The sequence below is a fragment of the Mauremys reevesii genome, linkage group 23, assembly GCF_016161935.1.
Source record: "Mauremys reevesii isolate NIE-2019 linkage group 23, ASM1616193v1, whole genome shotgun sequence".
Lineage (NCBI taxonomy): Eukaryota > Metazoa > Chordata > Testudines > Geoemydidae > Mauremys > Mauremys reevesii.
The window spans coordinates 11,655,180-11,671,846 of record NC_052645.1 but is presented as its reverse complement, the minus strand read 5'-3'; the positions used below and the strand labels follow the sequence as shown (position 1 = coordinate 11,671,846).

Here is a 16,667-nt window from a genome sequence, read left to right as displayed (position 1 = left end):
GCGAGGCAGGTGGGACAGGCTGAGGACAGTCTCCCCTCCGAGTCTAGCAAGTTTAAGGTGAGTCAAAGCGGGATGAAAGGAAAAAGTGCTTTGGATTCTTGCCAGCTGGAAAGAGGCTGTAATATTTCCTGTCACACTTTTGCCCACTTGGCTACAACATCCTAGGAGGAGGGAGAGCGAAATCCAGCTGGGAACAGACTCAAAGGTGGCAATTTTGCAACAGAAAAGCTTCAAAAACAGACTCCAAGGAGAAGCTGCTGAACTTGAATTAATATGCAAACTAGATACCATCAATTTAGGCTTAAATAGAGACTGGGAGTGGCTGAGCCATTACAAACATTGAATCTGGTTCCCCATGTTAAGTATCCTCCCAGCTTCTTGTCAAACTGTCTGAAATGGGCCAGCTTGATTATCACTACAAATGTTTTTTCTCTTAATTAATTAGTCTCTTCAGAGTTGGTAGGACAACACCCACCTTTTAATGTTCTCTCTCTCTATATATATATGTGTCTCCTCACTATATGTTCCATTCCAGGCATCCGATGAAGTGGGCTGTAGCCCAGGAAAGCTTATGCTCAAATAAATTTCTTAGTCTCTAAGGTGCCACAAGGACTCCTGTTCTTTTTATAAATATTTGAGCAAACTCGGATACTAAGATGAGAGGTCAATAGAGATAGATCCTGCTGATTTGAAAGCCCATTTTCCTACACAGAAGCTAAGGAAGTCTCCCACAGCTGCCAGCAGTACAGGGCCTGTGACACAGAGTGGAACAGTTCTGATTTTTTCCCAGAAGAGGGCAGCGGGGCACAGACAGACTTGCTATTTCATTATAAAAATAAGGAGTCCTTGTGGCACCTTAGAGACTAACACATTTATTTGGGCATAAGCTTTCGTGGGCTAAAACCCACTTCATCAGATGCATGGAGTGAAAAATACAGTAAACAGTATAATTATTACAGCACATGAAAAGATGGGAGCTGCCTTACCAAGTGAGGGGTCAGTGCTAACGAGGCCAATTCAATTAAGGTGGAAGTGGCCTATTCTCTGATACAGACTAACACGGCTACCACTCTGAAACCTATTTCATCATAGATTTTCTTTCCCTTCTGCCTCCCAAATGTACCTCTTCTATGTGAATTTATCATTCACCGTGAAAGCCTGCTGCACTAAATGCATTGTTACTTTTGGGGACTAACATACTTGGACAAGGGCCTGGAGAGGATGTTTAAATTAAGGTCTCAAGGCATGGCCTATGTTGGCTAACGATGAAAAGGAAAGATTTTTTTAAACAGTTTCAAATATGCTGGTGTGTGTATTTTCCCCTCCATCTTGGATGACCCTTTGGTCCTAAAATCAGTAGAAGGATGTACAGGAAGAGTGGACCCCCCACCCCCCAAATTGCAATTGTGAAGTGCTAATGCACCAAACAGCATATCACATTCACACCAGCCTGCACCAAGGCAGGAATCAGCCATGTCCATCAGTTTTAAGGAGCCAAATTCCTGTTGATCTGTAGCAGGCAAAAGCCTGTTCCTCAGCCCTTTCATTAAAACACTGCTGGACCTTGCCTTTCCCCCCATTCGGTATAGGGATCAAATCCCACAGTCCATATGTGTAACATCAATGGCAGGTTTGATGCAGTCAGGGCTGCAGGATTCGGGGCATGGCAGGTCTGCTTTGGGAGATATAGGGCTGGGTTCGTTGCATGCCCTCCTGTTGTATGCTAGAGGGGGCACCTGCCCATTTGTTTATAGTGGTCCAAGGGGTAGAGCAGGGGTGTAGGAGTCAGGACTCCTGGGTTCTCTTCCCAGCTCTGGGATGGGAGTGAGAGTCAGGACTCCTGGGTTCTCTTCCCAGCTCTGGGATGGGAGTGAGAGTCAGGACTCCTGGGTTCTCTTCCCAGCTCTTCCATTGACATGCTGTACAGCCTCTTTGTTTCTCTCACAGTCCCTCCCTCCTGGGGATGCTGCAAGGCTTAATTCAAGTGGTGTTTGGAAAGCACTTTGGAGGTCCTTGGATGAGACGCCCAGGGGAAGGGCAAAGGGTTATTATGACACATTTCAAATTGCTAGCTCCACCCTGGAATCAGAAAGCTGCATGGCTGAGCCCTCTGCCAGGAGGAAAGTTAGCAAAGAAACACCATGGATTCCTTGTTCCTGACTTTGCTTTTTCTAACACTTAGCACCACATTAACACCCCCTGCAGAAGCATCTGAGCCTGACTCCATGTGCCAGGAAAAAAGAATTCTTTAAAGAAAGATTTTGATTTATATTCAGAGTCTACCCACAGGCCAGTCCTTCCTTCCTCTATGGCCAGCACTAGATCTGAAGCACTATTGTCTGCTCTGGGAGCTGCATGTCTTCTGATTTATCTCAGGGTGTGTGAGCAGGCGCCAGCAGTGTGACTGGTTCTGATCCATAACAGCCCAGTTCCGGACTGGCAGACTCCAGAACCAACAGTAGAGGGGAGATTATTTATTAGGTGCACTTTGGATGCTAGAGGAAGTTCCCTGCTAGGACGTTATCCCAGGTTCCTCCTGCTTTGCAAATAAACATCACCTTGACCTTTGCTCTACAAGCACGGTCCAGATGTAAGCGCCGAGGGCCGAGAGGCAGATCTTCACTCCAGTTTCAGCTCTGCCACTGCCTTGCTGTGCGGTCTTCTGCAAGCCCTGTGCCTCACTTTCCCCAGCCATTGAATAGGTTTTCCTACATCCCGGATGCTAAGGGAGGGCCAAGCATTAGCATGATTATACTCCCTGCTCCTTGGCACCTTGTTCTGGGCCTGAGGCATCCAGACTGGCTACAAGGAGGTGCGTGGGGGGGAGTAGAACTGCATGGTGCTTTAACACAGCCAGGGCCTTATTTCACAGCGAAGGAATGTTGTTATGGGGAGGTGGGGATGACTCACACTGGAGAACACACAGCTGTGAGAGCCGGCTTTTGCGCAGGCTTTCAGAGGCAGCAGAACCTTCCTCCTTAGCAGGAGTTGGGAGCAAAGCCGCTGGAAATCAGCCCTGCTTGGGTGTCAGCGTCAGGCCGGGCCGGGCCGCACTGGACAGCAGTAGCATGTGCTGCTCCCTCGGGCCGGAGCGCTGCACAGGGGCCGGTGTCCCCACAGCGGGACCAGGCCCAAGCACCAAATGCACATCTCCAGCGGAGCTGTGGCGGTTAGATGCCCCCGTGGGAGGCAGGTACAGGGAGAGGGCTGGGCAGAAGGGGTGAGGGAGGTTTTGGATGCAAGGGGGGGTTTGGTCCATCGCCATTCAGTTTGGGGGGGGCGCAGCTGCCCATAGGAGGAAGGGGAAGGTGAGGGGTAGCCTGACCAGGGCCCAGTGCCAGCTCTGTGCCTGACACAGTAGGGTGGAACCTCCAGGTATGTCTACACTACACACGAAACCTGGGCTGTGACATGGGTTTGAGCCCCAGCCCTCTTCCACTCACGTTCACCTCAGGCTGACTTGGGTCAGGAAGCACCCAGGAGCCAGGTCCTAGGTCCCTGATGGGGGGGTTGGTCAGAGCTCAAGTCCCTTTGTGACTTGGGTCCAAGTCCTGTCACTTTGCAGTGAAGCTGCAGCTCAAGCCGCAGACGCGAGCTGGAAGGTCTGCGCAGCGCAGGGCGGATGTGTTAGCGCGTCTGGGAGGCCGAGGCCAGCAATGGTAAGCCCAGGTTTACACTCAAGCAGGCGCTTGGAAACACTGCGTCCACAAGCCCGGGTCCCAGTGTAGACATGCCACAGAAGGGGCTGCTTGGGGCTTTCCTCCCCTCCAGCCAAGTCACTGCCGCATGCTCCCAGACCTTTCGCATCGTACACATCATCAGGGGCAGCCTCTCCCCCCAGCCCCTCAGCTGCCCCGTTCGGCCCCCCCTGCCCAGCTGCAGTGTCACTCCCCACCCCAGAGAGCGAGCTGGATGCGGGCCGAGGCCGGGCAGCCCTCCCGTGGGCGGGGGGAGCCCTGGTGCAGGCAGCAGCGAGGAAGACCAGTGCTGCCCAACCCACTGCCCAGTGGGCCTGCTCCGGCTTGGCCATGCTGGTCCTTTGTTATGACGGAGGCCTGGCAGGGCCAAAACTGAGTGGGCCTCAGAGCAGCTGGTGCTGGTCCCCCTCACCCCAGCCAGTGATACTCACAGTGGCTGCAGGCACTGCTGCACTCAGTTATTATCCTGCCTGCGCTGAAGCCTTCCCTGCTGCAGGCTCTCAGTGCTGGATTGCCAAGAATGAGACGCCACAGGCGCTTATGGGAGGCAGCTAGCTCTTATCCCCATGGCTAGGGAAACTGAGGCACAGAGCGGTGATGCCATGTGGTCAAGGTCACACGGTGAGTCCATGGCAGAGGGAGAAACGGTCCTGAAAGTCATTGGTTAATTGCTGTCGCCTGTGGCCATGGACTTCTTAGGTTTGGGAGATGTTCCAAACCATTTTTGGCTGAAGGGGGCTCAGCCGGGGCTTTTGTTGCTGTGTGAACAGGCAGACACACACGTATACGACTAGGAGTTCACGTTTATACAGGAGGAACACTTCTGACTATCTAGCTTTATTTAGGTACCCTTGAAAATGAAGCCCCCACATATCCTGTCCGCATTCCAACTGGGTCATTGTAGTTTGATTTGGAAACTGGACTCAAATTGTGATGTAGATGGTTGGACAGCTGCCACCTTCCACCCTAGAGGTAGCACCATTTCAGTGGTTAAGTGGTTATATAAATAGTTCAAATTTTGACTAAGCGATTGTACTGAGATCAGATTGGAGGAGAGTTCTGTAAACGAAAGCTCACTATCTTTACATGTCACTGGAAAAGTAATTATATCTAATCTTTTAATAAGGTCTTGGAAACGGCCTGAGAACTTGACGTCCCAAGATATTAACCAGTCTCCATTTACAGGCAAACTTACACATTTTGGTAAGTTGGTTAGACTTTTATTCCTTTACAAGGATAAACTCAAATCAGCAGAACTCATTAATTTATAAAAGGCCTAGTGACACGACACAGATCCTCGGGGGGAGAGGGGGGGAGGCTTTTCCAGAGAAATAGAGCGCTAGCTTGCAAATCCTCACTTGTATTATGTTTGAGGCTCCACTGTCTTATGACTTGGGACAGAATTTATACCTCTGGAAAGAGGGTGTAAAATGAATCCAAATTTGATTTTCAAGGCAGTGGAGAATCAGACCCATAAGTGATACTTACTCAAGCCCGTTGATTTCAAAAGTACTGTTCCAGGGAAGGATTGAAAAATTAAGCCCACAATACAATCAATTTAAAGGAACTTCACTAAGAGCCAGAAATGAGCTCCATAAAATAAGTTTTTATACAAGCAAAGGGGACCAGAAATATATCCCAGGAGTTCACTAAAATGCTCGTTAGAAACTATTGCACATGCAGGGTGTTTTGTAACTTACACATTGCAGCATCCTGCTAATGGAAAAGGGAAGGCGAAACTGACTGTAAGTGAAATTGACAAGCTAAAGGAAATGCCAATCAGCATCCATAGTGAGCAGCACCTTCAGTACACCCCGCACTGACAGTGCAAATCAGTGCAAGCACTCTTGGTGAGGACGCACGCCGCCGACACAAGGAGTGTGGCGTGGCCGTGTAAAACCGCTTTCATTGCTGCGGTGTACGTCAACATAACTTAATTCTGTAGCGTAGCCTCGCCTCGGTTCCGACAGCGAGGGCTTAGGAGAAGCAGGAGAAGCCAGGGTAGTGGCTACTCTAAAAACAGAGCCCAGATCTCCCAAGACCCAGCCTAGTGCCTTTGCCCTAGGCCAGACTTGCTAGTGGTCACACCCAGCTGATGTGGTGCTTTTGTCTTTTTTCATACACTTTTCACAAAACAATCAAAAAATCATAGAACTGGAAGGGACCTCGAGAGGGCATCTAGTCCGGTCCCCTGCACTCGTGGCAGAACTAAGTATTATCTAGACCATCCCTGACAGGTGTTTGTCCAACCTGCTCTTAAAAATCTCCAATGATGGAGATTCCACCACCTCCCTAGGCAATTTATTCCAGTGCTTAACCGCTCTGACAGGAAGATTTTCCTAATGTCCAACCTAAACCTCCCTTGCTGCAGTTTAAGCCCATTGCTTCTTGTCCTAGCTCAGAGGTTAAGAAAAACAATTTTTCTTCCTCCTCCTTGTAACAACCTTTTACGTACTTGAAAACTGTTCTCATGTCCCCCCTCAGTCGTCTCTTCTCCAGACGAAACAAACCCAGTTTTTTCAATCTTCCCTCACAGGTCATGTTTTCTAGACCTTTCATCATTGTTGTCGCTCTTCTCTGGACTCTCTCCATGCCAGGCCTCATCCTCAAAGGGAACCTGCAAAGATGCTAGATTTATAATGTATTACAATGATCTGTAACACACTAACAACGTCTCCACAGCTGCTACTCCTTATGACTGGAGAGGTGTTAATGGGCCACTTCACCTTGCATGGTCCCTTGAAATGCGTTAAACAATCTGTTCCATCTTTAGCTAAAGATTGTTTAACGCCTTTCAATCTTTAGCTGTGACACTCTGAGTACCTTTCCCAGAGCTGAAGCAGAGCTCTGTGCAGCTCGAAAGCTGGTCTCTGCCCCCAACAGAAGCTGGTCCAATAAAAGATATTTCCTCAGCCACCTTGACCCTCGTTAGAGTTGGCTGATGGGAGTCCTAACCTCTGCTAGCTCACAGCTCAGGCCGGTGGCTTATGCTGGTTATATAAGGTTAACTTTATTAGTGACTTACTGTGCTGAAGTCACAAACCCATTAAGATGAGGAGGTTTCCTGGGGTTGTGTAATATAAATTAGAAATTCCCACAAAGAAAACAGCAGTAAGCAGAGATTGTGGAGATGCTTGATGGACAGCTGCTTGGCTGATGGCAGATGGTAGAGTAATCACCGCGGAGTCACGGAAGGGGGAAGAGGGGATATAAAGGGGGAGGGGGAGAGGAGACAGTGACAAGTCAGCTGGAGCCTTAAGCAACAGAACATACTCCCATCCCGCTACTGGCCTGACAAGAGCCGGAGGGCCCCATCCTGAGAGGTGCTGGTACACACAGGCAGCTAGTAGAAAGCCCAGTGCTGAAGTGCAGGAGCATGAAATAAGAAATAATTGGAGATATACCTATCTCCTAAAACTGGAAGGGACCTTGAAAGGTCATTGAGTCCAGCCCCCTGCCTTCACTAGCAGGACAAATACTGATTTTTGCCCCAGACCCCTAAGTGGCCCCCTCAAGGATTGAACTCACAAGCCTGGGTTTAGCAGGCCAATGCTCAAACCACTGAGCTCTCCCTCCCCCCATACTGATCAGTCCGACTCTGCTCAAGCTTCAGGAAACATCCAGGTCACCCTGAGTGTGCCGAGAGCCTTAACATGTCTTGAGCTCGCCATCCCCCTACCAACCTGTGTTCTCTCATTTGCATAGCTCCTCCCCATCCTGTAACACGAGACCTAAGTTTCCCTTGCTGAGCAAGGAGTTGAGTGCACCTGGCAGGATTGGGCCCACCTGCTGGCAGATGATTTAGCACGAGAGGATGAAGGGTTTGGGAGAGGGGTTGAGGAACTTTTGTTGGGGTTTGCAGGGAGCCCATTGAGTCACACCGGGCCAGCGTGTTCACTGTTGTTTAATGAACGTGTTTCAAAGTCTGATAAGTCCATGTTATAAGCCTCGAATAAAGTGTATTAAACACATTCTGAGTTTTTGGGCATAGTTTTTTAGTTTAAATCTTGAAAAGCAATGGAAAGTTACCGTTAATTCTCATGCAAGCCCGAGCTAGAGACAAGTACAGCATAAGCAGCTGCAGCTTTGCAAGAATCACAGGCCGGGGCCTGAAGGAGAGCTCTGTGTTGCTCAAAAGTTTGGCTCTCTCACCCACAGAAGTTGGCCCAGCAAGAGAAACCACCTCACCTACCTTGTCTCGCTAATATCCTGGGGCCAACGTGGCTAGTGGCAGTCATGGTGCAAACCGACATTGTGCAAGTTCCCCCAGCGTGTCCGCCGGCATACCCAGCAACTCATCACATCACACCCCCTCTCTCAAGGAGAGGGGCCACAGGCCAGACGGTCCAGCAGGCTCTTGAAAAAGGAACCCAGAATTCTGTGAGCCGAATTCAAATTGAACAAGGCAGTGAATTAACGCAAAGCAGAAAGATGTTTATGATATTAAATCTAGGGCTGGTCAAAAAAAAAAGTATTTTCTGCACAAAAATTGGTTGAATAAAAGGAACATTTTTTGCTTGTTGAAATTTTTCATAGAATGCTTTTTTTTTTTTTTTTTAGGAAAAGGTTCATGTCTGTTTGAACTGAAATATTCAGTTTAATTGTGGTTCTCCCCCTTTTTCTCTGCCACTCTCCCCCACCCCCCATGGGAACTACAAACATGTGATTTGAAATGATACATTTTCATTTTGATTCACTGGGGATGGGGCGGGGGGGGGGGAAAATCGATGAATTTTTCTTCTACTGACAATGAGGTCCAGTCAATTCATCGTGTTTATTTCAGTAGGGACTAAGCCAACCCTGCACTAGACATGGTAGAGTAGTAGAAGGTCTTTGCCCTGAAGAATGTACAGTATAAATAACGTAGCTGCTGACGAGATACCCCCCTGGCACGGGATACAAATAGTGTTTTGGGCAGAGGAAGAAGCAATCAGGGCTCCTCGGATCCATTTCCAGCTCTGCTACTGGCTTATTGAATGCCCTGGACAAGTCATAGAATCATAGAATCGCAGGGTTGGAAGGGACCTCAGGAGGTATCTAGTCCAACCCCCTGCTCAAAGCAGGACCAACCCCAACTAAATCATCCCAGCCAGGGCTTTGTCAAGCCTGACCTTAAAAACCACTAAGGAAGGAGATTCCACCACCTCCCTAGGGAACCCATTCCAGTGCTTCACCACCCTCCTAGTGAAATAGTGTTTCCTAATATCCAACCTAGACCTCCCCCACTGCAACTTGAGACCATTACTCCTTGTTCTGTCATCTTCTACCACTGAGAACAGTCTAGAACCATCCTCTTTGAAACCCCCTTTCAGGTAGTCGAAAGCAGCTATCAAATCCCCCGTCACTCTTCTCTTCTGCAGACTAAGCAAGCACAGTTCCCTCAGCCTCTCCTCATAAGTCATGTGCTCCAGCCCCCTAATCATTTTTGTTGCCCTCTGCTGGACTCTTTCCAATTTTTCCACATCCTTCTTGTAGTGTGGGGCCCAAAACTGGACACAGTACTCCAGATGAGGTCTCACCAATGCCGAATAGAGGGGAATGATCACGTCCCTCGATCTGCTGGCAATGCTCCTACTTATACAGCCCTAAATGCCGTTAGCCTTCTTGGCAACAAGGGCACACTGTTGACTCATATCCAGTTTCTCGTCCACCGTAACTCCTAGGTCCTTTTCTGCAGAACTGCTGCCTACCCACTGGGTCCCTAGTCTGTAGCTGTGCATGGGATTCTTCCGTCCTAAGTGCAAGACTCTGCACTTGTCTTTGTTGAACCTCATCAGATTTCTTTTGGCCCAATCCTCTAATTTGTCTAGGTCCCTCTGTATCCTATCCCCATCCTCCAGCCTATCTACCATTCCTCCCAGTTTAGTGTCATCTGCAAATTTGCTGAGGGTGCAGTCCACGCCATCCTCCAGATCGTTAATGAAGATATTGAACAAAACCGGCCCCAGGACAGACCCTTGGGGCACTCTGCTTGACACCAGCTGCCAACTAGACATGGAGCCATTGATCACTACCCACTGAACCTGATGATCTAGCCAGCTTTCTATCCACCTTATAGTCCATTCATCCAGCCCATACTTCTTTAACTTGCTGGCGAGAATACTGTGGGAGACTGTATCAAAAGTCACTTTACTTCAGTGAGCTAGATTCTGATTTCACTTATGCTGCTGTAAACCCACAGTGGCTCCATTAGCCGAATTCGGGGGGGGGACGTAAGATGGTCAGCATCTTGGCACTGGTGTTATGCACCCCCATCATGGACCAGGACGCCATTGCGTCAGGAGCTGTACAAACACTGATAAAAAAGACAGTCCCTGCCCCAGAGAGCTTGCAATCCAAGTAACGTTTGGATCTGAGAAAGCTCCAAGTGCTTTACAGAATGTTACTGAAGTGAAACATATTAATATCACCGGGGTAAGTTCTGATCCCAACGACATGGGAGGAAACCCACCGGCCTCGGTGGACAGGCATAAGAGATTTAACTTTGACCCTGTGAGTATAGGAATCTAAGTGACACCAACACACTTAGGCCGGTTCTACACCTAAAACTTAGATCCAGCTGTCACGCTGGGCTGTGAAAAAATGGACCTAGCCCCCAGTGTAGACACAGCCAGGTTGATGGAAGGATTCTTCTGTTGACCTGGATTCCCATCTCTTAGAGATTGGGGGAGGGATAACTCAGTGGTTTGCGCATTGGCCTACTAAACCCAGGGTTGTGAGTTCAATCCTTGAGGGAGCCACTTAGGGAACTGGGGTAAAAATCTGTCTGGGGATTGGTCCTGCTTGCAGCAGGGGGTTGGACTAGATACCTCCTGAGATCTTTTCCAACCCTGATATTCTATGAGAAATGGATTTACTACATGGATGCAAAAACCCCTTCCATCAATGTAGGAAGCATATGCCTCACAGCTGGGCCACTGTCACATAGATGTCCCTATTTGCCATTATACAGTGCAGATAAAGCCCTACCTTAGGTCAACAGAGGATAGAGCAGCAAGCCTACAAAAGCTGCATTATTAACGAGCTAGCTAATTGAGCCACACATTTTCCAGACACTAAACCATTTAATTCTTTTTTCAGCACCATTCCATTATTTAGTTGTAGATACGTTTTTCTGCCAGATAAATAAAAGGTGCAAAATGTCAGGTGGCTCTCACGCTGGAATGACAATCAGCACAGCCAGATTCACTCTTAACAGTCTTTGCACATCTATTTGTTTTTGCTATTTTCTGTGTGTCTGAACAGCAAGATTTTCCAGGGTGCCTCAGGAAAGTGTAGGAGGACACAGCTCTGATGTCTTAGTCCCTAAAGGGTTAAGAAAGAAACATCACCTAGTGGAATGCTTACTGGTATAAGAAAGGTGTGGGGTAGCAGTCTGAGCACAGACCTTGGAGGTCCCAAGTTCTAATCTCGGCTCTCACACCAATGCCTCTGTGACCACATCTCCACAGTATCTCAGCACCTCACAAATGTTCATAATCATATTTCCCTACCTGAGATGTTATTCCACTATATAGACTGTCCCTAACAGCAGAGCAGACGGAGGATAACTGCACAATGGAGATGAAACTGTTGTGTAATGTTACAATGGCTGTGAAGGTGGATGAAGGCTGCAGCAATCAGAGGATTTCCAATCGTTATGGTGTCCAGGCCGTTGGTTTCAAGTCCTCTATCTGTCAAGAATAGTGTGGTGACTGTTGTGCACCAGTCTCCCCACTTTAAAAGAAGTCCTGCCTTTAAAAGAAGGCATCTTCCAGTTTTTGGGAAAACAACATTTGCACAAGTCAAAAGTCTGGTGGTGATCGGCGAGTGGCGATGGGAACAGGATAGTGAAATCCAGAAGTTCCTAGTTACAGACCGACACACAGGCGATGGGTGTGTGATACAGTCGTCTTGCTCGAGGATTGAGGCGGGTCGAGCATCTCGGCAACTGCACCCATGACTGAGCAGTCCTTTTTAGGATCCACTCTGCTCACCCCACATGGGGAAGGGATTAGAAAAGGTACCCTAAAAAATAGTCTTGCTTCTGTTTTTACTGGCTGGATAGCTGCATCCACCAGGAGCACCACCTCAGCGGTCGAAAATGTAAGAAACTTTTCAACTGTGGAACTTGGAACGTACGTACCCTGATGGACAATTCAAACAGTGATCGACCAGAGTGACGAACAGCCATTATTGCTCATGAATTGAGTTGGTTTAACATCGATATTTCTGCTTTGTCCGAAACTAGAAGACAGGACTGGTGAGGGAGGAGAAAGGAGGATACACCTACTTCTGGAAGGGAAAATCTATAAATGAACCCCGATTGCATGGATTGGGCTTTGCTATGAAGAACAAGCTCGTAAGGTGCCTCTCTGGGGTACCAGTTGGTATCAATGAGCGGTTTATGACACTCCGACTGAGGCTCACCAAAAATCAACAGGCAACTATTGTGAGCGCCTATGCACCAGTGATGGATGCCGATGAGAATGTAAAGGAAGATTTTTATTCTCAGTTGGAAACCATTTTATTGGACACCCCTACAGAAGACAAGATCATCCTTCTGGGGGATTTCAATGTACATGTTGGATGAGACTCAGACCTGTGGAAAGGAACAATCGGGAAAGAAGGAGCTGGCAAAAGCAATTCAAATGGAATTCTGCTCCAGACCAAGTGTGCTGAACATGAACTTATTATTACGAACACCCTTTTCTGACAAAAGGAAAAGTTCAAAACATCTTGGAGACACCCACAGTCATAGCACTGGCATCTCCTTGACTACATCATAGTTTGTACCCGAGATCATAGTGACGTACTTCTCACAAGAGTAATGACAAGTGCTGATAACTGTTGGACTGATCATCATCTTATTCGATCCACAATGAAAGTTAATATCGCCCCCAAATGGAGGCTGCAAAAGAAGCAGGTCAGGCACAAGCTGAAGGTTCAAGATTTGAAGGACCCTATTAAGTGTGACCACTTCCAAGCAGTCTTAGAAGAAAAGTTCCCATCAATTCCAGAAGAAATTGAGGAACATTGGAGCTAGTTGAAAGCAGTGATCATCAGTGCCTGTGAGGAAACCATAGGCTCCCAAACCAGAAAACATCAGGACTGGTTTGATGAGAATGATGCTGAAATTGAGCAACTCATCAATGAGAAAAGAATGGCATTTTGTGCATGGCAGAATGACATAAATTGTAATATAAAGAGAAAAGCCCATGCCAAGGTGAGGGTGGAAGTACAACGTGAAGCCAGAGAACTTAAGAACAAATGGTGGACTGAGAAAGCACAAGAACTTTAACATCTCGCGGACATCCACAATACATGAGGTTTCTTTAGTGCCACCAAGGCTGTTTATGGGCCAGTTTGTCATGGTATGAATCCTCTTCACTCCAAGGATGGAACCACACATCTGAAGGAAAACGAAGCCATCAATTCTCACTGGAAAGAACATTTTGAAGGTCTCCTTAACTGTAATTCTATGGTTGTAGTTGAAGTTCTTGAGCAAATCCCTCAACAACCATTTAGGGACAAGCTCAGAGACCCTCCCAATTTGTATGAGGTACACAATGCCACCAGGCAGATGAAGAACAACATGGTAGCAGGTCTAGATGGGATCTCTGCTGAAATCATTAAAAATGGTGGACCAGAGTTAATTCGGCAGCTTTACCTGCTTATCCTTAAAATCTGGAGAAAGGAGGAGATACCCAGTGAAATGAGGGATGCCTTGATTGTCACACTCTTCAAGAGAGAGGATGAAGTGGATTGTGGAAATTATCATGGTATCTCCTTCCTAGCCATCGCAGGCAAAGTTCTGGCACAGATCCTTGCAACCCGCCTTCTGCTTCATCAAAAGAAATTTTACCGGAGTCACAGAGTGGTTTCCAACCATGTCATGGAACTGTGGATATGATCTTCTCAGCATGGCAGCTGCAAGAAAAGCGTCGGGAGCAAAACCGACCACTGTACATGGCTTTTATTGATTTAACTAAAGCCTTTGACTCAGAGAATCGCCGTGCCCTCTGGACTGGACTTTCTAAGATTGGATGTCCTGATAAATACACCTATGTCCTAAAATTGCTTCATGATAACATGAAAGCGACTGTTCTGAGCAGCACTGGCTCTCAGAGTGAACCTTTCAAAGTACAAACAGGAGTCAAACAGGGCTGTATAATCACTCCAACCATGTTTGCGGTTTTTATTGCCGTCATTCTTTACCTAATTGCTGGGAAGTTTACAGCTGGCGTTGAAATCACTTACAGAATGGATGGGAAGCTGTTCAGGCGTAGCAGGCTGAAAGTCAAGCGTAAGATCTCCACAATCTCTATTGTGGAACTTCAGTGTGCTGATGACAATGCAATCTTTGCCCACTCTGAGAAAGATCTTCAAATTATCTTGAACGTGTTTGCCGATGCTTACGCATTTCTTGGTCTCACTCTTAATATCAAGAAGACTAAGGGCTCTATCAGCCCTCTCCAAATGAGGTATTACATGCCCCACCTATCAAAATCAATGGAGTGGCACTGGAGAATGTCGATAATTTCCTCTACCTTGGAAGTCATCTTTCATCCAAGGCAGATATTGATGCAGAAATTCAACATTGCGTGAGCTGTGCCAGTGTAGCTTTTTCTCATTTACGGCACAGGGTCTTTGAAGATTATGACATTCGAACAGACACAAAGCTTCTTGTTTATCAAGCCATTGTTCTCCCAACCCTGTTGTATGGGTCCGAAACCTGGACAACCTATAGACACCACTTGAAAGTCCTTGAGAGGCACCATCAACGCTGCCTTTGTAAGATTCTGAAGATCAAATGGGAAGACAGGCGCGCCAATATTAGTGTTCTGGAAGAGGCAAAGACCATCAGTATCGAGGCAATGATCATCCATCAGCAATTCCACTGGACAGGTCACGTTGTCCGGTTGCCAGACCATCGCCTCCCAAAACAGGCCCTGTTCTCTCAGCTGAAAGAACAGTACCGTAACGTGGGTGGACAACGGAAGCGTTATATGAACTTGCTGAAGGACAACCTAAAAAAAAAATGTAATATTGACATTGATACTTGGGAGACACTTGCCCAGGATTGCTTAAAATGGAGTGAAGTCCTACGTGATGGTCCCCTGCATTTTGAATTTGCTCGCCGACAAGCCGAAGAGGACAAGAGGCGCAGGAGGAAGGAGAGACTGGTCTCCAGTCATGGCCAACAACCTCCTGCTGAGCCTGAAAAGATCTGCCCTCGTTGTAATAGAACTTATGATTCAAGGATTGGCCTTATTAGCCACTTGAAGAGCCATAACTCCCATGGAAGATGATCATACTTGGTAACGAGTGAGCGCCCATCATCATCATCCAGACTGGGAACTGCAGCACGGAGAGATTAGCTGATTTGCGTAAGGTCGCACAGGGAAGAAGGTGAGAATAAACTCAAACACAAGAAACAAATGGCAGTCAGGAGCCTACATTCCTTTGAGGATCTGTGCCGGAGTCTATAAAAGTTCCCCTTTCTGTAGCTGTGTGGAACCATCGTACAGTCCAGGTATAGCATAGCCCAGAAAGCTGGCTCCCAGCTCCCAGCTCAATGCACTTGATCAAGCTTCCAATAAAACAAAGGTTCTTTGGGCCAGACCATCCTCTGCTTCCCTGGGCAGCAGGGAATGACAGTCTGGTGGGGCAGACGCAGGGGAGGAAAGGAGGGCATGCTTCCTCCAGGGCATCACACCCGCCTCCCAAGGACACCATAGAATCCCCCTTCCTCAGAGTTCTGGCTGTGGGGTCAAATGTGGAGCCAGGGTTGGGTAGAGCAGGGGAGCAGACACCGCATGCACCATCATCCCCTGATGCTGGCCCATCAGCTATCCACGTAGCGTGAACTGCTCCTGGGGCAGGGTAGCACAGATCCCATGTGACACTGCCAGGCAGGAGGAGGGCAGAAAACGCAGCAGCCCAGGGTAGCTGCAGGGATGGGAAGCAGACTCCTCCCCATTGATGGAAAGCTCAACCTCACAGTATTTCCTGAGCCTATCGCACTCCTCCCTTGGGTGTCTTTGTAGGATTTGGCTCTAATGGCTCATGCCCCCTTCAAGGTCTCCCATTCACCCCTCCGTCTTATTGCAACACAGTAAGTACCAGTATGAATCGACACCACCACTCGGAGAAGAGCATAGAACCCAGGAGTCCCAGCTCCCAGCCCCCTGGTCTAACCGCTACCCCCAGCTTCCCTCCCAGAGCCAGGGATGGAACCCGGGGTTCCAGCTCCCAGCTCCCTGGGTCTAACCGCTACCCCCAGCTTCTCTCCCAGAGCCAGGGATGGAACCCAGGAGTCCCAGCTCCCAGCCCCCTGGGTCTAACCGCTACCCCCAGCTTCCCTCCCAGAGCCAGGGATGGAACCCAGGAGTCCCAGCTCCCAGCCCCCTGGGTCTAACCGCTACCCCCAGCTTCCCTCCCAGAGCCAGGGATGGAACCCAGGAGTCCCAGCTCCCAGCCCCCTGGGTCTAACCGCTACCCCCAGCTTCCCTCCCAGAGCCAGGGATAGAACCCAGGAGTCCCACCCAACTCCCAGCGACCTGCTCGGACCACAAGATGGGGTTGTCTGATATCTTAGACCATCCTGAACACACCCCAGCTCATGGAGCAGACCACAGGCCATTTTCTGCTCTCATGTACGTCCATGTAACGCTGGAGCTGACGTACTGGAGCTACTGCCCGAGTTCAGCGGCCTCACTGTGGCTTTGCTGCAAGAGCAGAGTTTGGCCTCCCATGAGTAAGCTGCACATTAGCTACAGGCAGGTTTGGCTGAGTTCGATTGATATTTCGTAGCAGCAACGTTTCTTTTAGATTTGTCTCTTTCAAGCTCCACAACTGCACAAAATGATGCTGGGTCAGACCATAAGTAGCTAACAGCAGCATTCCAACATTTTATGCACATCAAGGTGGGACTCTAATGTGCTCTCAAGCAACATTTCTTACTCCGCCTGTCAGCCAATTTCACTT

The 16,667-nt window shown here is 48.4% G+C and overlaps 1 long non-coding RNA gene across 2 annotated transcripts; it reads left to right on the top strand.

The window, feature by feature from the left end:
* Positions 1–10: 10 nt before the first annotated feature.
* On the top strand, positions 11–8,188 carry LOC120389008. 2 transcript variants are annotated; one of them, XR_005590709.1, is made up of 3 exons: positions 11–57; positions 4,825–4,901; positions 7,857–8,188. It is a non-coding gene; the product is annotated as an uncharacterized LOC120389008 (long non-coding RNA). The 2 variants fall into 2 exon arrangements; XR_005590708.1 differs by lacking the exon at positions 11–57 and adding an exon at positions 2,956–3,193.
* The last annotated feature ends 8,479 nt before the right edge of the window (positions 8,189–16,667 follow it).